General features: G+C 37.0%; 1 protein-coding gene across 3 annotated transcripts in view; it reads right to left on the reverse strand.

The window, feature by feature from the left end:
- Positions 1–16,516, reverse strand: part of Setd2 (SET domain containing 2, histone lysine methyltransferase) — a 132,969-nt gene that overhangs the window by 42,459 nt on the left and 73,994 nt on the right. Inside the window, exon 13 of one of the 3 annotated variants that reach the window (XR_003849156.1) lies at positions 14,999–15,281. The exons of the other annotated variants lie outside the window; for them this stretch is intronic. The gene's annotated coding sequence lies outside the window, so the exon portion shown is untranslated. The remainder of the gene's footprint in view (positions 1–14,998; positions 15,282–16,516) is intronic. 3 annotated transcript variants of the gene reach the window in all.

The following is a 16,516-nucleotide window of genomic DNA, read 5'->3' on the forward strand; positions in this document are numbered from 1 at the left end:
TATTATGCCTTGAAGTATCTTTACTTGCTATGTGATTCCTAAGAACATACCCTATTGGTCTGACAATTCCACACTATTCTATCAAGTAGTCTATCAACCAGTGCTTGGGCACAACTTCTTATACTGTTATTGAGTTAAATGGACCAATGACAAACCTACACACTCTCAATAGTACGTAATGATACTTTCCTTTAGAGCAATTGTATAATATTAACCATACCTGTTTGACCTAGTGTTCCATTTTTTCTGAAGTATTCCAAGAAAAGTTAAACTTGCTTCCACATTATTGTTAAATACAGGAATGTTTGGGGTAAATGAGAAATAGTTCACATGTTACATAACTGAAGAAGGGTCAAAAAGGGACTATTCTATTGACACGGAAAATGAGAAATACAGAGATACAGAGAAATCTATATTCAGGTTTTTAAAACTTTCCAATACTATATGCATGCTAACAGATTATCCAATAGATAATGATCACTACAGTTTTATTTGTACACCTATTCTGCATGTCAAATGTTATTCTAAATACTTCAATTGCATTATCTAATTTGAGCTTCAGAACAACCTTCTGTGGAAAGAAAGGTAGCTCAGTGGTATAGTGCTTGCCTAGCAGGTGCAAGTTACTGAGTTCAATCCCTAGGACCCTCCCACTCCAGCCCCCCCAAAAATAATTGAAAAGATTCAGCTATAAAACACCCTGTTGAGAAGATACAATTCAATTTGCCATTCTCAGGGATGCCTTTGGTTCCCTAGTCATCAGTTTGAGGCTATGGCTAATACTGAATCAAGAATAAAGACAAGAAGGAAAAAGCTGTACTCTTAGCTCTGACTCCTCTCTATGCCACTGAGAAGTAACCAAATTTGGGTAAAAGCAAAACTACCACGTATTGGCAACCACTCACACAATAAGGAAAATTTAAAAAGCATGCCACCTGTAGTTTGTAAATCTAGGTACTCAAAAACTCACAGGTTCATTCATAAAGAATACTTAGACTAGATATATCAACGGTCCAATTACTGGTAATACAGTTTCATTCTTTTGCCTAAAATCTTGACATTTTAAGTATTCATTACAAATATCTGAAATAAAAGTATTACACAGACTTTAAGTTGGGACCATTCTGTGGTGGCAGTTAATATCCCATAGAAAACCTAAAATATATTCTGGGGTCAGCAAGATAGCTTAATAGATTAAGGGTGCTTGCCAGCAAGCCTGATTGTGACTAGAGTTTAATCCCCGGGACCCACATGGTGCAAGGTGAGAATGGACTCCTGCAATCTCCACATGTGGGCTGTGGCAAATGTACAAAATGAGAGAGAGAGAACGAGAGAGATTAAAATTTTTTTTTCACAAATAAATTACTATTGACTGTTGATAATTAACTGTAATAAATGATTAGTACTACCTAAAAATAAAGGGAACATTTTTTAAGACTTATTTTTATGTGTACATATGAATGTTTTACCTGCATGCATGTATGTGCACTACATGCATGCCTGGTGCCCATAGAGGCCAGAAGAGGATGCTGAATTCCCTGGAATTGGAGTTACAGATGGCTGAAGATCATCATTTGGGTGCTAGTGATAAAACGGTCCACTTCAAGAGCAGCAAGTACTTTTTTTTTTCTTCCCATTTTATGTGCGTATGAGTGTATTTTATTGCCTGCATGTATGTGAGTGCACCCATTTCGTGCAATGCCCCAGAGGTCAGAAGACAGCTTCAAATTCCCCTGGAACTGGAGTTAAGGACGATTTGTAGCCGCCATGTGGGTGCTGGGAATCGAACCCAGGTTCTCTGCAAGAGCAGTCAATGCTCTTAACCGCTGAGCTATCTCTCCAGTCCCAAGGGAAATAAGTTTTATAGTATGTATGCAAGATTTGGAGTTGACTAACTTGATCTTCCTTTTTTTTTTTTTGGTCTTTTTGAGACAGGGTCTCCCTGTAGTCCCAGCTGACCTGAACTCACTATGTAGACCAGGCTGGCCTTGAACTTACAATGATCTACCTGCCTCTGCTGGGACTAAAGGCATGCACCACCACGCCTGGCAAGCTTCCATTTTATTAAGTCACAGCTACATAAAAACTTGAGCTGGAAACTGTGATTATCTATCCCCTCCTGCTCAACTTATATATTAGGAGAGTGAGGTCCTGAAAATGCAAATGGAGTTTTCCAAAGTCCTATGATACTGAAAGATGAGAAGAAAGCAGCCAGTGAAGACTACTGCTGTATGTCTTGAGATTATTCTGTCTGTTGAAATTAATAGTATTAGCATGATTAATATGGAAGTCCATTGGGAATAATGTTGCACTTATAGTCTGGAAAATCAGTTGCAGAAAATATTTATCTGAATTGGCTTCATTCATATTAACCCTCAATGTAAAAATTACTTTACCTTTTACATTCTACTCAAGAGACTGCCATATTGTAAGGACACTGAACTGTGGAGGACCATGGCTCTGCATTCTACCCTTGCCCTCAGAACAGCATTAAAAAAAAAAAAATCTTGTTTCTTCCAATATTTAGATCTCCTTTCATTTTTTTCAGTGTCTAAGTACTACTTCCAAATAGCACACTCATATAAACTCATGCTATAACCGCTAAGAGCCAAGAATGCCCATTATTTGCCATTTCTTTAGCAACAGAATAGTGTCCAACAGATAATCAATGCTCAATTGATGAATGTGTCGACAAGTGAAATTTTACTTCTAATTTATAAAAATCATGCACACAGTATTATAAACCTGAAGCACTGTATATATACCATGCTTTTCATTATCTTACATCAATTTCTTCATCTTATACCATTTCTTTCATACCTGAACACCATTTAGAGGCCTCACATGTAACAAAAACATTCTGCATTTTCAGGGTCAGAGTAGTAAATATGTCTTTGTAGCACTTAATTCATTAACTTCTCCCCTTTAGTCAAATGCTTAAAATCAGTCTTTAGATTGTTTGATAAAATCTTTAGCTTGCCTTATTCTGTACAGTCAACATCTTCTACTAAAATTCAAAAATGTCAGGGCTGGAGAGATGGTTCAGCAGTTAAAGAGCACTGGCTGCTCTTCCAGAGGACCTAGGTTTGATTCCCAGCACTAACATGGTGGCTAGCAATCATCTGTAACTCCAGTTCCAGGGGATCCAACACCCTCTTCTGACCTCAACAGGCTTTGCATGACACAGGTGTACTTACTTACACGCACGCTAAACACTCATACATATTAAAAAAAAAATTATTAAATGTGCCAGGTGTGGTTACTCTCGGTAGCTAAGGCAGGAGGACTGTTATGTTGAAGTCCACCCTGGATGACAAAGCACAACACTGTCTCAAAATAAAGTATGGAGTGGCAGAGATAACTCAATTGGTAAAGTATCTGCCATGTAAGCAGGAGGATCTGGGTTGAACTCCCAGAACTGCATAAAAGTTAGGGTATGGCACACATGACTATAATCCCAACACTGGGAAAACAGAGACAAGAAGGTTTCCCGGGGCTAGCACACCAGCCAGTCTAGTCAAATTAGTGAGTTCCAGGTTCAGTAAGAGACCCTGTCTCAAATAATAAGGTGGAGAACAACTCAAGAGAGTAGTTTGCTGGTGTATAAAACAAAATTTGAGTATCAACTACAGTCCAAAAATATGATCTTGTTTTTGGTACTTGAGATACACAGTACTTGCCATGAAGGAATTCACAGACTAGTAATCAAGGCATCAATGATGGTGCACACCTATAATCCCAGCACTTGAGAGGTGGAAGGAGAATCGGGAGTTTAAGGTCAACTGTGACTACATAGCAAGTTCCAGCCAAGACTGAGACAAACAACTATATAAAAGAGCTGAGACTTACTTCTGAGTCTATGCTAGGTTTCATATGCTCTTAACACTGATATATGAACATTACATGCAAGACAGATTAAAAGAGGTTAGGTAACTATCCTAATACAATGAGTTATCTGCTGGATCTGAAACCTACAAATAGATTTTGTTCAAAGCACAATTTTTTTTTTTTTTTTTGAGATAGAGTGTCCTATAACTCAGTGTGTGCCTAAGGATGACCTTGAATTCCTGATACTCCTGTCTCTACCTCTGGAGTGCTACAGATAAATTCTGCAACATATAAATTTCATCATTTTTCTTCTAATTTTCCTTCAAGTCATAATAAATTTCATATTTAAATAGACAGTGTCTACAGTTATACCAATAAACTAGAAAAATTAGAATTGGTCTAGGATCAGTGTTCAAATTGGTTCAGTCTTTATTAAAGCATCACAATTATTTCTAGAACAAAAGATCCTATGAGGCAAATGAGATAACCACCTGCCATATCTTTTATCCCTAACCTAAAACAAGAGCTATTCTGTTTGGTTATCAAACTGAGCTACGTGTTAAGCACCAAGACATTTCCAGCTTTTGTGAGAATGTACCTACATTTAGTATAAGTCAACATAAGTATACAAAAGGACTGATAATTAGAGAAAATTCTGAATTTAAAAATGTGACAGAGGGGCTGGAGAGATGGCTCAGCAGTTAAGAACACTGGTTGTTCTTGCAGAAGTCCCGGGTTCGAATCCCAGCACCCACATGGCAGCTAACAACTCTCTTTAACTCCAGTTCCAGGGGATCCAACAGCCTCTTCTGACCTCTGTGGGCACTGCACTACACGGGTGCACTTACCTACATGCAGGCAATAAATGCATACACATTTAAAAAAAAAAAAAAAAAGGGATAGAGCCAGGTGTGGTGGCGAATGCCTTTAATCCCAGTACATGGGAGGCAGAGGCAGGCAGAGCTCTTTGAGTTTGAAGCCAGCCTGGTCTACATAGCGAGTTCCAAGCCAGCTGGGGCTAGAGGGAAACACTGTCCCCCCAAAAAGGTTAAGAGAATAAATTTAAAATGAAATAAAATATAAACCCAAATTTTTTAAAAAAAGGGTTGAGTCTCACAGAAAACAAAAAGAAATTGAGGGACAAAAAAAAATTTTGAAGGATAAATGCCAGAAGTTATGTATCTTTCAAAAAATATTTTATTGTTTTTAATTTTATGTGTATGAGTGTATTGCCTATATGTAAGTCCACCCGTGTCGTGCAATGCCCATGGAAGCCAGAAGGGGGTGTCAGATCCCCTGGAACTGGAGTTACAGATGGCTGTTAGCCATCATGAACTCAAGTCTTCTACAAGAGCAGCCAGTGCTCCTAAGCACAAAACCATCTCTCCAGGCCCAAGTTACATTTCTTATAAAGTATATCAAAAGGTCAAGAGAGAAAAAATACTGAAGGGAAGGAGGTAACAAAGAGGGGTGAGAGATGGCTCAGTGGTTAACAGCATGTACTGTTTTTGCAGAGGACCTGATTTCATTTCCCAGCACCCACATCAGGCGGCTCACAACTTCTCACTCATAACTCCAGCTCCAGGATGACATCTCTGGCCTCCTCAGGCACCTGCACTCATGTGCACACAGACACATACACATATACATAATTTTAAAAAGAATAAATCTATAAAAATAATGAAAAAGAAAATAAAGAAATAATAGACAAAGAGCTTAAAAAGTCTGAGTCACTCTCTCATATGGTGAGAGAGAGGACTAAGAGACCTACCATAAGTAAATTGAAATTGCATCAGTCAGGCAGAAGATGCAGCTAAGTGGGTAGAGTGCTTGCCTGGCACACACAAAACCCAGGCACTATATAATCAGGTAAGGTGGTAAACCCCTGTAATCCTAGCCCTTGTGAGGTAGAGGGAGGAGGATCATCCTTAGCTACACAGTATGTTTAAGGTCACCCTGAGGTACATGAGACACTTATGCTTCAAGGCATAATCAATGCCATATTTAAATAGACAGTTTCTACAATTGTAGCCAGCAAACAATAAAAATCAGACTTGCTAAGACCAATGTTCAAATTGGGTAAGTCTTTATTAAGGCATCACAATATTTCTAAAAGAAACAAGGAAGCAAATGTGAAAATATCTGCCCTCCCCAATCTTTTAAAAAGGAAAAATGCATCAGAATTCAGTAGTGATGCTGTAAACTACAATATGATGCAATGAAGTTTTACTGAAGGAAAAAAAAACCAAGGAAGGGATATAGAAACTGAATCAGGTCCCTGAACATGTCAGGTGCATGCTAACTGAACATGTCCCCAGGTCCAGTATCTGCATTATAAAGGAAAGTTTAGTTCTAGATGATAACTATACATCTGCCAACAAGAGGGAATAAAATAAAGTCATGTTTTAATTGATAAAATCTCAAAATTGTATGTTACAAAAGAGAATGCTAAAGAGCCTCAAAGACTGTGGAAGCTGTAAAATTAAAATTCTAAATTTTGTGCCACACGTAATTGTGAACAGTGCATACTGTACCTTATTAGATCTTAAAAACTAATTTCTAAGTAAAGGGAAATTTAAAATGTCAATATAAATTCATTATCTTGCACAGACATGTATACAGTTCAACAACTGAGCATTCAATACAGATAAATCTGTGAAACGTAATTAGGTAAGGCAGTAGTTTACATAAATCATTTTAAAAAACCTTGAAGATTGTTTCTGGAACCTATAATAATTTTGAAAAGAAACGTATTTCAACAAATCCAAGATACTAATACAAGTTAACACTGTAACAGAGATTTGTGGGAGATTTTGACCTTGAGTTTGAAAAGTACAAGAGAAAGCCAACAGAAAGTTGAAAACATACATCATGAATCATGAATTTCAATCTTTTGATAAAGCAAAATATCTACAATATGGGGAAATCTTTAAAAATAATGAGGTATATTGGAATACTATGGGAAACTGGGAAGAGTACACAGAAAGTTGATTTGAAAGAAAATTGAAAGAGTAAAGTTTCTTTTCATCGATTTACATAATTTGTTTTCTCATTCTTAAACACTTAAACAAGTCACCTACTACTATCAGGAGACGGTATGACCTACTGTTTATTTCTAGCAGTTTCAAAAGTACTCCTGTTGATAAAACATACTACTCTATTTAAATATCCTAGGTACTTGGAAGACTGAGGTAGTAAATATATTATAGCAGTAGGATTATAATGAAGCATAACACAATTCATACAATTATTTTTTGTAAAAACTGGGAATATAGTTCAGTGCTTACCTACCCTGTATAAAGCCCTGAGTTCAACCACAAAAGAAAAAAAAATTTCAGAAAGGAAAAAACACTGATCAAAACTGTTTCTGAGCTGAACACTTTTGGGAACAAAATAATTTTATCTGTTCTTTAATAAAAGATGCATTTTGTGTGTGTGGTGCATGCGTGCATATATGTACATTTGTGTGCGAGCATGTGGATGCCAGAGGCCAACTTCAGGTATCTTCTTTTAGCTCTCCCTACTTTAGTCAACGCAGCTAAGCTGGCTGGCTGGCCAACAAACCTCTAGGATCTGCCTGCCCACCCCGCATTGCTGAGGTTACAAGAGTATTCCACCACATCCTACTTTTTACATGGATGATGCATGAACTGAGATCCTCAGGCCTGTGCCATAAACACTCTATTCACTGAGCCATCTTCCTCGACCCAGGTTTATTCTTAAAAGCTAAGATTAGTTTCTCCAGAAGGGCAATCGAATATTTTTTTCCTAAGTATTTTCCTAAAAGAGGGCAGCAATTCTGAGACAGAGAAGCAAAGTCCCACTATCAGAGCTGGAAAAATTGAGAGAAGCAAACAGAGGAAAAAGAGATAGAAAATATAAAAACAAAGAAGATATGGAAGCTAGAAGATGAAGTGCCAACTTTAAGTAAAAACAGAAGGAGGAAAATTTTTAGAAACAGTGGAAGTATGTCTTCCAGGATGAAGAAATAAGAAATACTTCTAATTACAAAGGCATAAAAACTATGACTTAATAGTCTTTATCTGCACAGAGGGGAAACTGCTTGTCAGAGAGATTTGACTGAAAAATTAGAAGACTTAGGAGAGTGGCTCCAGTGCTTGCCACAAAGCCTGATGACCTGAATTTGATCTCTGGGACCCACATGGTGAAAGGCGAAAACCAAAGAGATGGCTCAGTGGTTAAGAGCACTGGCTGCTCTCAAAGAAGACCCGGGTTTGACTCCCAGGGTCCACGTGGTGGTTAACAACATCAGTGACTCCAGTTCCAGGGAATCTGATGCCCTCTTCTGACCTCTGAGGGCTTTGCACAACACAGGTGTACTTACATCATGCAGGCAATACACTCATACATATAGAATAAAAATATATCAAAAAAAAATTTCTTAAAAAGGAGAGAACCAACTCCAAGTTGTCTTCTGTCCTCACACTATGACATGTGAATGCCCACATCACAAACATACATACTAAAGAAATAAAATTTTAAATGTAATCTTAAAATATAATTATAGGGGTTAGAGAGATGGCTCACTGGTTAAGAGAACTGACTGTTCTTGCAGAAGACCTAGGTTTGAATCCCAGCATCCACATGGCAGCTAACTATAACTGCAGTTCCAGGAGATCTGATGCCTCCTTCTGTCCATCCATTGGCACTGCATGACACACGTGCACTTAATACATGCAGGCATTAACACTCAAACACTTAAACTAAGAACAAATAATTTTTTAAAAAATCTAATTTTAATAATTTTAAACCATTCAAAAATTAAACTAAAATGTAATTTTAAAGGCCAGGCATGGTACACACCTGTAATCCCAGACAGAGGCAGGCCTGATTTACATAGACTTCCAAGTTAGCTGGAGCTATAGGGAGACCCTGCCTCAAAAAGACAGCTCTCCTCCACCAATAAAAGGGTAATTTTAAAGACTTGGAGGGCTGATGAGATGGCTCAGAAGTTAAGAGCACTTAGTGTTCTTCAGAGGAACTACATTTCCAGGCTCTCTGTTTATTCTTTTAAGCCTCTGAAGGGACATTTTTATCTCTAATCAAGAAGCAGCTGCTAAAATCAAATGCTCTTTCATAAAATACCATACCTAAAAGTCCTTTCACTTCATTGTTGTTTGGCTGAAGCTTGTTTTTCCCAACCTCTCTTTCTCAAGCTTTGCCCACCTTGACTACAATTCAAAGAATCCCTCTTAACAATGCTCATTTTTATTTCATATATATATATATCCATTGCACCTAGGCTAACTAAAGAGACATCAAAGTTAACAGCTGACACAGCTCCTGCTGTCAAGGATGTCCCAGTCCAGAAGGAAGGAAATAGAGAAAAAGAGAAAGGGAAAGAGAAACAAAAAACATATTCATGTAAAATAGTAACCATTAAGGGGTAATCAGTCATCATTCAATGTTTTCTCCAATTTCAGGTTTGCTTTCTAAGCAAATTAAATCCAGATGTAAGATTTGTTTTCCTTACACTTTTCAAATAATTACATCCTCTATAACATCTTAAATCATCAAGACTCCTCCTAAAGCTAAAGAGTAGGAGCCAGAAAAGTCCAGAAAACACTTTTTGGAGCATAGTTCATTCCTCTCCCACCCAACACCTACATATACATTCCTATTAGAGAAATTATTCCTATTTATGGATCCTCATAGCAGAAAAGCTCAGAATCCTGTATATGATTTCAGAAGTTACATACATCCTTCGTTGTTCAATCATAAACTGTAAAATCACTACAGTATTAAGGAGAAAATGATAATTGAACAAAACACTAAAGTGGTTCTTAAAATTACAGAATTCACTTTTCTAAATTGGAAACAAAAGAAATGGGGGGGAGCTGAAGAGATGGCTCAGCGGTTAAGAGCACTGACTGCTCTTGCAGAAGACCTGGGTTCGATTCCCAGCACCCACATGGTGGCTACGAACCATCCTTAACTCCAGTTCCAGGGAAATCCGAAGCCACCTTCTGACCTCCGTGGCACTGCACAACACAGGTGCACTCACATACATGCAGGCAATACACTCTTATACATAAAATAATAAAATAAAAAAATAAATAAAAGTTTTTTTTTTTAAAAAAAAGAAATGTGGAAAGTATTTACCAAAGATTATGCAACTGCATGAGCTGCTTGACAAGAACAAATAAATCACTATTATTTGGGTCAGAATAGGGAGCATATGCATACAGAATTTAAATCAGAAGATGAGTCAGTTTTCAGCTTCCTCAACCAAAAACTAAGTCATAACTCATGGCCTTTTTGTTTCTATTTTAAGGCCAATAAAAATACCACCACATTCTCCATGAGACTGAAAAGATTACAAGATATCTATGTAAATACTTTCTGATACCTACTGAACACAAAATGCACACTAGAGAGTCAAAAAATGTGGTATCATGGACTTTATTAATGTTTTCACTCAAATATTTACAAAGTGCCAAACTATTATATTTAACAGGCTTCTCACAGAGACTAAGAAGCAGAACACCGAGAAGGTTCCAGGGGCCAAGAAAAAAACCATCACTGCCTGTGCTCCATGTACTATTTGTGTTATTTGCTATGATTGGACAGAATGTGATGAAAATATACGCAAAGAGAAAAACATTCTGTCTTAGAAGATAGGAATCCTTTCCTATAGGAAAGGCTGAAACTTACAAATCTAAAACAGAAAGTGTTTCAGAAAAGAGAGGACAAGAACATTAGAAGATGACCCCCACTACTACTGGGCTAGAATGGTCTGAGATGAAACTGCAGGAATAAATGGAGGTCAGACTGTGGCGCAAACAGTGTAATGTGGAACCACTGAAAGCTTTTTAAAAGGACACTGACATGAACAGAGTTGTATTTCTAAGAGACCATTCGAGATACTGAGTATGGCACAGATTGTAAAGGGAACACATTTATAAAGTAACTTACTACTATATTACTACAAAGATACTGTAAGAAATCTTTTTTTTTTTTTTGTCTTTTTGAGATAGGGTCTCCCTGTAGCTCCAGCTGTCCCGGAACTCACTATGTACAGGCTGGCCTTGAACTCACAAAGATCCGCCTGCCTCTGCCTCCTAAGTGCTGGGATTAAAGGCATGCACCACCATGCCTGGCTGAAATCTTAACTCTTAATACAACCATCAAGACACCATCCTGCCATGTGTGGTGACTCATGCCTATAATCTCAGGGAGCAGAGGTACAAGACTTGCCATACCAAGTTCTGATGTCAGGCTACAATACAAAGCAAGATCCCATTTCAAAAACAAAAAATGTGAAATAGTCCTTCCCTTAAAGATCTTGTTTATAAAAATCAAGTTTGTAAAAGGAAGATTAAAAAAATATTCCAAGCTAGGAGAACACTAAGTTTGAAGACATTGCAGATATGATTATGTATAAACAGGATAATGTAACCCATGTGCAGAAAAATTGTTGGGCAAGAAGACTAGATGGACACAAGACATCCCCATACTATAAAAGGCTTTGTTCTTTAATGGAGAGCTCCGCAATGCTACTAGAGGTTCCTCTTAATTTCATCTGTGCTTCTAAAAGACAATGAAGAGTCAGGCCTGGTGACCCGTGCCTTTAATCCCAGCACTTGGGAGGCAGAGGCAGGTGGATCTCTGTGAGTTCAAGGCCAGCCTGGTCTACATAGTGAGTTCCAGGACAGCTGGGGCTACAGGGGGACCCTGTCTCAAAAAGACCAAAAAAAAAAAAAAAAGACAATGAAGAATAATATGACGAAAGAAAAGAAGGGGAGCAAAGAGCACAAACAGGAGCCTGTTGTAAGAATAAAATCAAGGTAAGATAGGAGTCCGGATTAAAAGTGTCAAATAAGAGATGATATGGCCTATTTAACATTGTAGAACAAAAGAAATCTGTTTCTAAAGAAATACGACCTTAAATTTTTTAACTAAAAACTCTTCTTTTGACATTTATTTATGTGTGCAAGTGCAAGCCATGGCACCTGGGTGAAGGACAGCCTACCATGTGGGTACTGGGGATCAAATACCGCAGGCTTGGTGGCAAACACTAAACCACTGAGTCATCTTGCCAGACTGAAATACAACCTTTTAATGAACAGTCAGAAGAACAGTAAGTGGGAGCCACAGAAGGAAATGTAAAAGTTTCAGAAGATGATCTGGTCTCAGATAAATAAAAGGAAAAAGAAATGGTGATCAAGTATGTTACACGTGCACAAAGACAGCCATTTTAATAGTTTGTTTACAAGTCCTAGAAGCTATGTCTCCGGTAGTAAATGGCTTAATTAAGAAACCCAGCTATTGGTTTCAAAATAAGTAATAATTATTATTATTTCCCACAAGAAAGAATAAGTGCTTCTGGAAGAAACATAATTATAGGGCTAAGAAAGGAAAGTACAAATTGAGTCTGGAACAGCATGCCAAGTAGAAATTCAAAAAATAATAGAAGCATGTCAAAATGATACAGGAGTCAACATGAAGGGATTTTTCAAAGGCTAAATATGGAGCAGTTTAAATATTAAATATTGGAATTAATGGGTCATAATTCATCAAATAAAAATCCACACATCTAAACTAATATAAATCAATTTTGAACAAATATAAGAGAGTAGGTAAAATTCTTGTTACAAAAGAATGTCAAGGCATGAACATAAAAGATGGATTAGAAAAATTACCATTAGGCAATCAGTGATTCAAGCAATCATTTAATGCTGAATCTAACAGACACATTCATTGAAAACTAGACCATTTACATATTTCCAAAACTGCTCATATGTGATTTTTTTTTTCTTCTTCTCCTCAGGGAAAGGGAGACACTATCTCACTGTATTAGCCTGAAACTGTCTATAAGGCCCAGGCTGGCCTTGGATCTGTGATCTTTCTTATTTTCCCTAGCAATGATATAACAAGCATGGGTCATCATGCCCAACTGTACTTCTTCACTACAAAAGGAAAATAGTATTTTACTTTGGGAAGCCTAGCAGATATTTTAATGATGTGATTAAGGTTGACAATGTCAGTTATGGAACAAATGAGTATCATGTGAACAGCACTACTATAATATTCCTGACAGAAATGCTTATCTTTAACTTAGAAAAAATTAAGACAAAATGGATAAGGAAAATTTAGCAAAATATTAATATTGAAGAATTTGAATGAATGGTTTAGAGGAACTTTCAGCCAAATTTTCTATGTATTTGACATTAGAATATGGATTAAATGCAGAACACATGCAGAATATTATTCTTGGAGATTCCTAAATCTGAAATTATATTTACTCATTAGAAAAATTTATGTAGCCTAATCTCACTAGAAAAGTCTCAAATCACTGACTCGTTTGATCATGGTCCTAAGGAAGAACAACATTCCTAAGAGGAGATCTTTTCTAGCCTAGAGATTCTTTCTATAATGGTCATTACTTTCCCAATTCTCACGGTCTTAACATCCAATCATTTAACTTATCTTTTTCTAAACAAAGTCAAGACAAACAGAACAACAAAAAACTAACTTCTAGGGCAACAGAAACATAATTATTGTCTTTCCAGGCTTGGTGGCACACGCCTTTAGTCCCAGCACCTGGGAGGTCGAGGCTCTGTAAGATTGAAGCCAGCTTGGTCTACATAGCAAGTGCCAAGTCAGCTAGGGCTACAGGGAGACCCGGTCTCAAAAAGACCTCTCGCCTCAAAAAAAAGACTTCATTTAAAATGAGAATATTTAGACCAGCCAGATTCTGTATTTTAACACTGATATCAGGTGCTGAAAAACTTTCTGAAAAGGACAGAACAATAAATATTATGGCCTTTGTGATCTATCCTACCTCTGTGGCAACTACCAGATTCTACCACTACAGTATAAAAGTAGCTACAGCTAATGTGTAAATACATGAGCATGGCTATGTTTAAAACAAACTTAACAAAAAATAAGGAAAAAAAAGCAGTGGGGGAGATGGGTTGATATTTTTGTTTTTAGAGATAATGGTTTGCTATGCTGCCAGGCCGGCTTCCAACTCAAGCTCTTCCTCTCTCAGCCTGTAGAGTGCCAATATTATAGAATCCCACCACCAAATCAGGCTCCATTCCCCTATTTAGATAAAAGTATTTTTATCTGATAACAAAATGGACTGCTTAAAAAGTGACTTCACTGCAGAGACTGGTGGCACACACCTATAATCCCAGCACTTGGGAGAATGAGGCAAGATTGTGAGTTAGAGGCCAGTCTGAACTATTACATATAGACCCTGTCTCCTACAAAAAAAAAAAAACCTAAATAAATGAATAATCCACTAATAGGTTTTAGAACACTTTTGTCTTTTACAAAATAAGGCACTTAAAATATTCTTAATGTAGCAGTATGTAAAACAGCATTCCCAGGAGAAATTGCTAAACAGAATCATATCTATCCTTTTGCTCTAAAGACTTTCAAATCTGTCACAGAAATTCAGGGTATGCAACTTCCAAATTTTGCAAAAACTTTTTTATAGACAATGATGGTGATGGAGTGAAATTCCAAGCACTGACTCAAAGCTATTCAGTTTAGCTAACTATATCTCAACTTTCTACAGAAAGTTTAATCCTTAGCTTTCTAGGCAAATATTGTATTTTAAAATTAATGTCTACAAAAGACAAAATAAAAGAGCAGTCATTAAAAAGAGCTCATTCTACCCTCAAAGGAAATGTTCCGTTATCATCAAATCCAGGTACAAATGGGACGATCCACGGTCATTATAAGGAGGAATGCATATCCTGTAATCTAAGTGTGTGTGTAAAAGAAGCTCTGGAATTACCAATTACTATAACCTCTTGATGTTAACAGCAACTGAAACTGCCAAACTCATGGGAACCTTACCTCCTCTTTCCACATGATCCAATCAAATAAAAATTGTTCCAGTCGAGTTACAATCATCACCTGTAATCATTGTTTTGCCTTGTGAAATCTAGGCTATCTTTTCAGCAGGAGAGATGATAGATAGCAACTCCTCTTGCAAACAGAAATATATTCATATGTCCCTACTAGAAATGTAGCCCAGTAAATTAGCATGTGAAAATGAACACAAGTTCATGAAGTAGCAATGTGCTAGGTGATGTTTCAGGTTGAGGTCTACTTTAGAAGAAATGTTTATAGAAAATGCCTTGTGAACCAAGGCAGTGGTCCTGTGTATATAAGGTATAGAAAAATAGCTCACTTAATCCTTTCTTGCCAGAAGTAGGGATTTTCCTGGAACGACATCCATTGTCGGCAATGGACGCACCAAAATAATGCCGGCGCCAGTGAGTTAACCACCTCTGTCCTCTTTTCACCTATTATATTTTTCATGCATCATCCAACTTCCCAACCATCTTCCTGTTTCTTCACAGAATGCACTCTAGGTTCTTGTTTTTCTTCAGCACGAAGTTGGAAATGGAGTTGAGAAAAGGAGACACATGGTCAGCTGGTGATGTTAACAAGCTCCTTGCTGCCCTGAGAAGCTAGATGGAAATGGTTCAAGTTACAAGGGGGATCATCATCAGATCTGGGAGGACAAAGAGTAATTCACGAAGCTTCATTCCCTTCCCTCCCACCCTTTTATACGTTGTACTGATGATCCCTATAGTCTGCCTTACAGCAAAACCACGATTAAAGAATATGATGCAATCATGTTCTTTATCCAGTGTAGAAGGGACAACTGGAATTCATGTCCAGCAATGTTACAGCAGCCCCAGACGGTCAGGGAGAGTTAGTGTGGTCAAAACAACCACAATCTTGGATCAATGCTTTTTTATTATGGTCTTAGAACTAAGTATCAGCAACTAATACAGTGCTTGGCAACAAGTACTTAGTAAGGTTGACTGAATTAAGACATTTTCTTTTTAGCTAATGTCTACTGGAACACATAGGTGAAAGTCAGACAGAAGTAGTTAACTCTTTCAATGCCGGGATAGTAGGAAATACAGTAATCACATTAAGTCAATGTGTTTCTCTAAAACATTCTCAATTTATCAATTCCTAATTTCAGATTCCTCCTTAAATGCCATCTAAAGTGTCATCTTTTTTAAAACTTAAAAGACAATGGTAATCAGTTTAGAAACCAGAAACACAGTAAATGTTAATTAGGATAGAAGAATTAAAAACCCCAGCACCAATATATAATGAAACATTACAGTTCACATAAGGTAAGGACATTTCTCAGGAATGCAACTCCAGAACAAATTACAGTATGAGAAAGAAAGGAGAATTTTACTGAATGGCTCCCTTGATGCTAAGAATCTGAATAAATATAAAATATGAAATCTAGGAAGGTTTTAAATATAAAAATTTAAATCTAATGTCAAAAGGATCATTAAACCTACACATTATTGAAAGACTGCTTTGATCTTTCAGATAGAAGTTGAAAAGGAAAGAAATGATTCTGTAGGACTGAAAAATATATGCTCAGAGTGTGAGGTTAAATTAGTCCAGTCATACCTGATCAATCTGAATACATCCTAGAGTGGAATTCATATCTTTACAATGACAGAAACAAACTATTACACAGAGAATAAAGATATTTACATCTTACAGACTTTAAGACAATTTGAGATTATATATCTTAACAACCAAAAAAATTGTTGACCAGAGAATTCTCAGACAAACTAATGGCTGTACAATGGCACCCTTCACTCTTTCCTTCTGTGAAACCATGGTTTTAAAGGTCTTTTCTGTGTCCATTTGTGTACTCATCTCT

This window comes from Nannospalax galili, unplaced genomic scaffold, assembly GCF_000622305.1.
Source record: "Nannospalax galili isolate Female #2095 unplaced genomic scaffold, S.galili_v1.0 scaffold1050, whole genome shotgun sequence".
Classification (NCBI taxonomy): Eukaryota; Metazoa; Chordata; class Mammalia; order Rodentia; family Spalacidae; genus Nannospalax; species Nannospalax galili.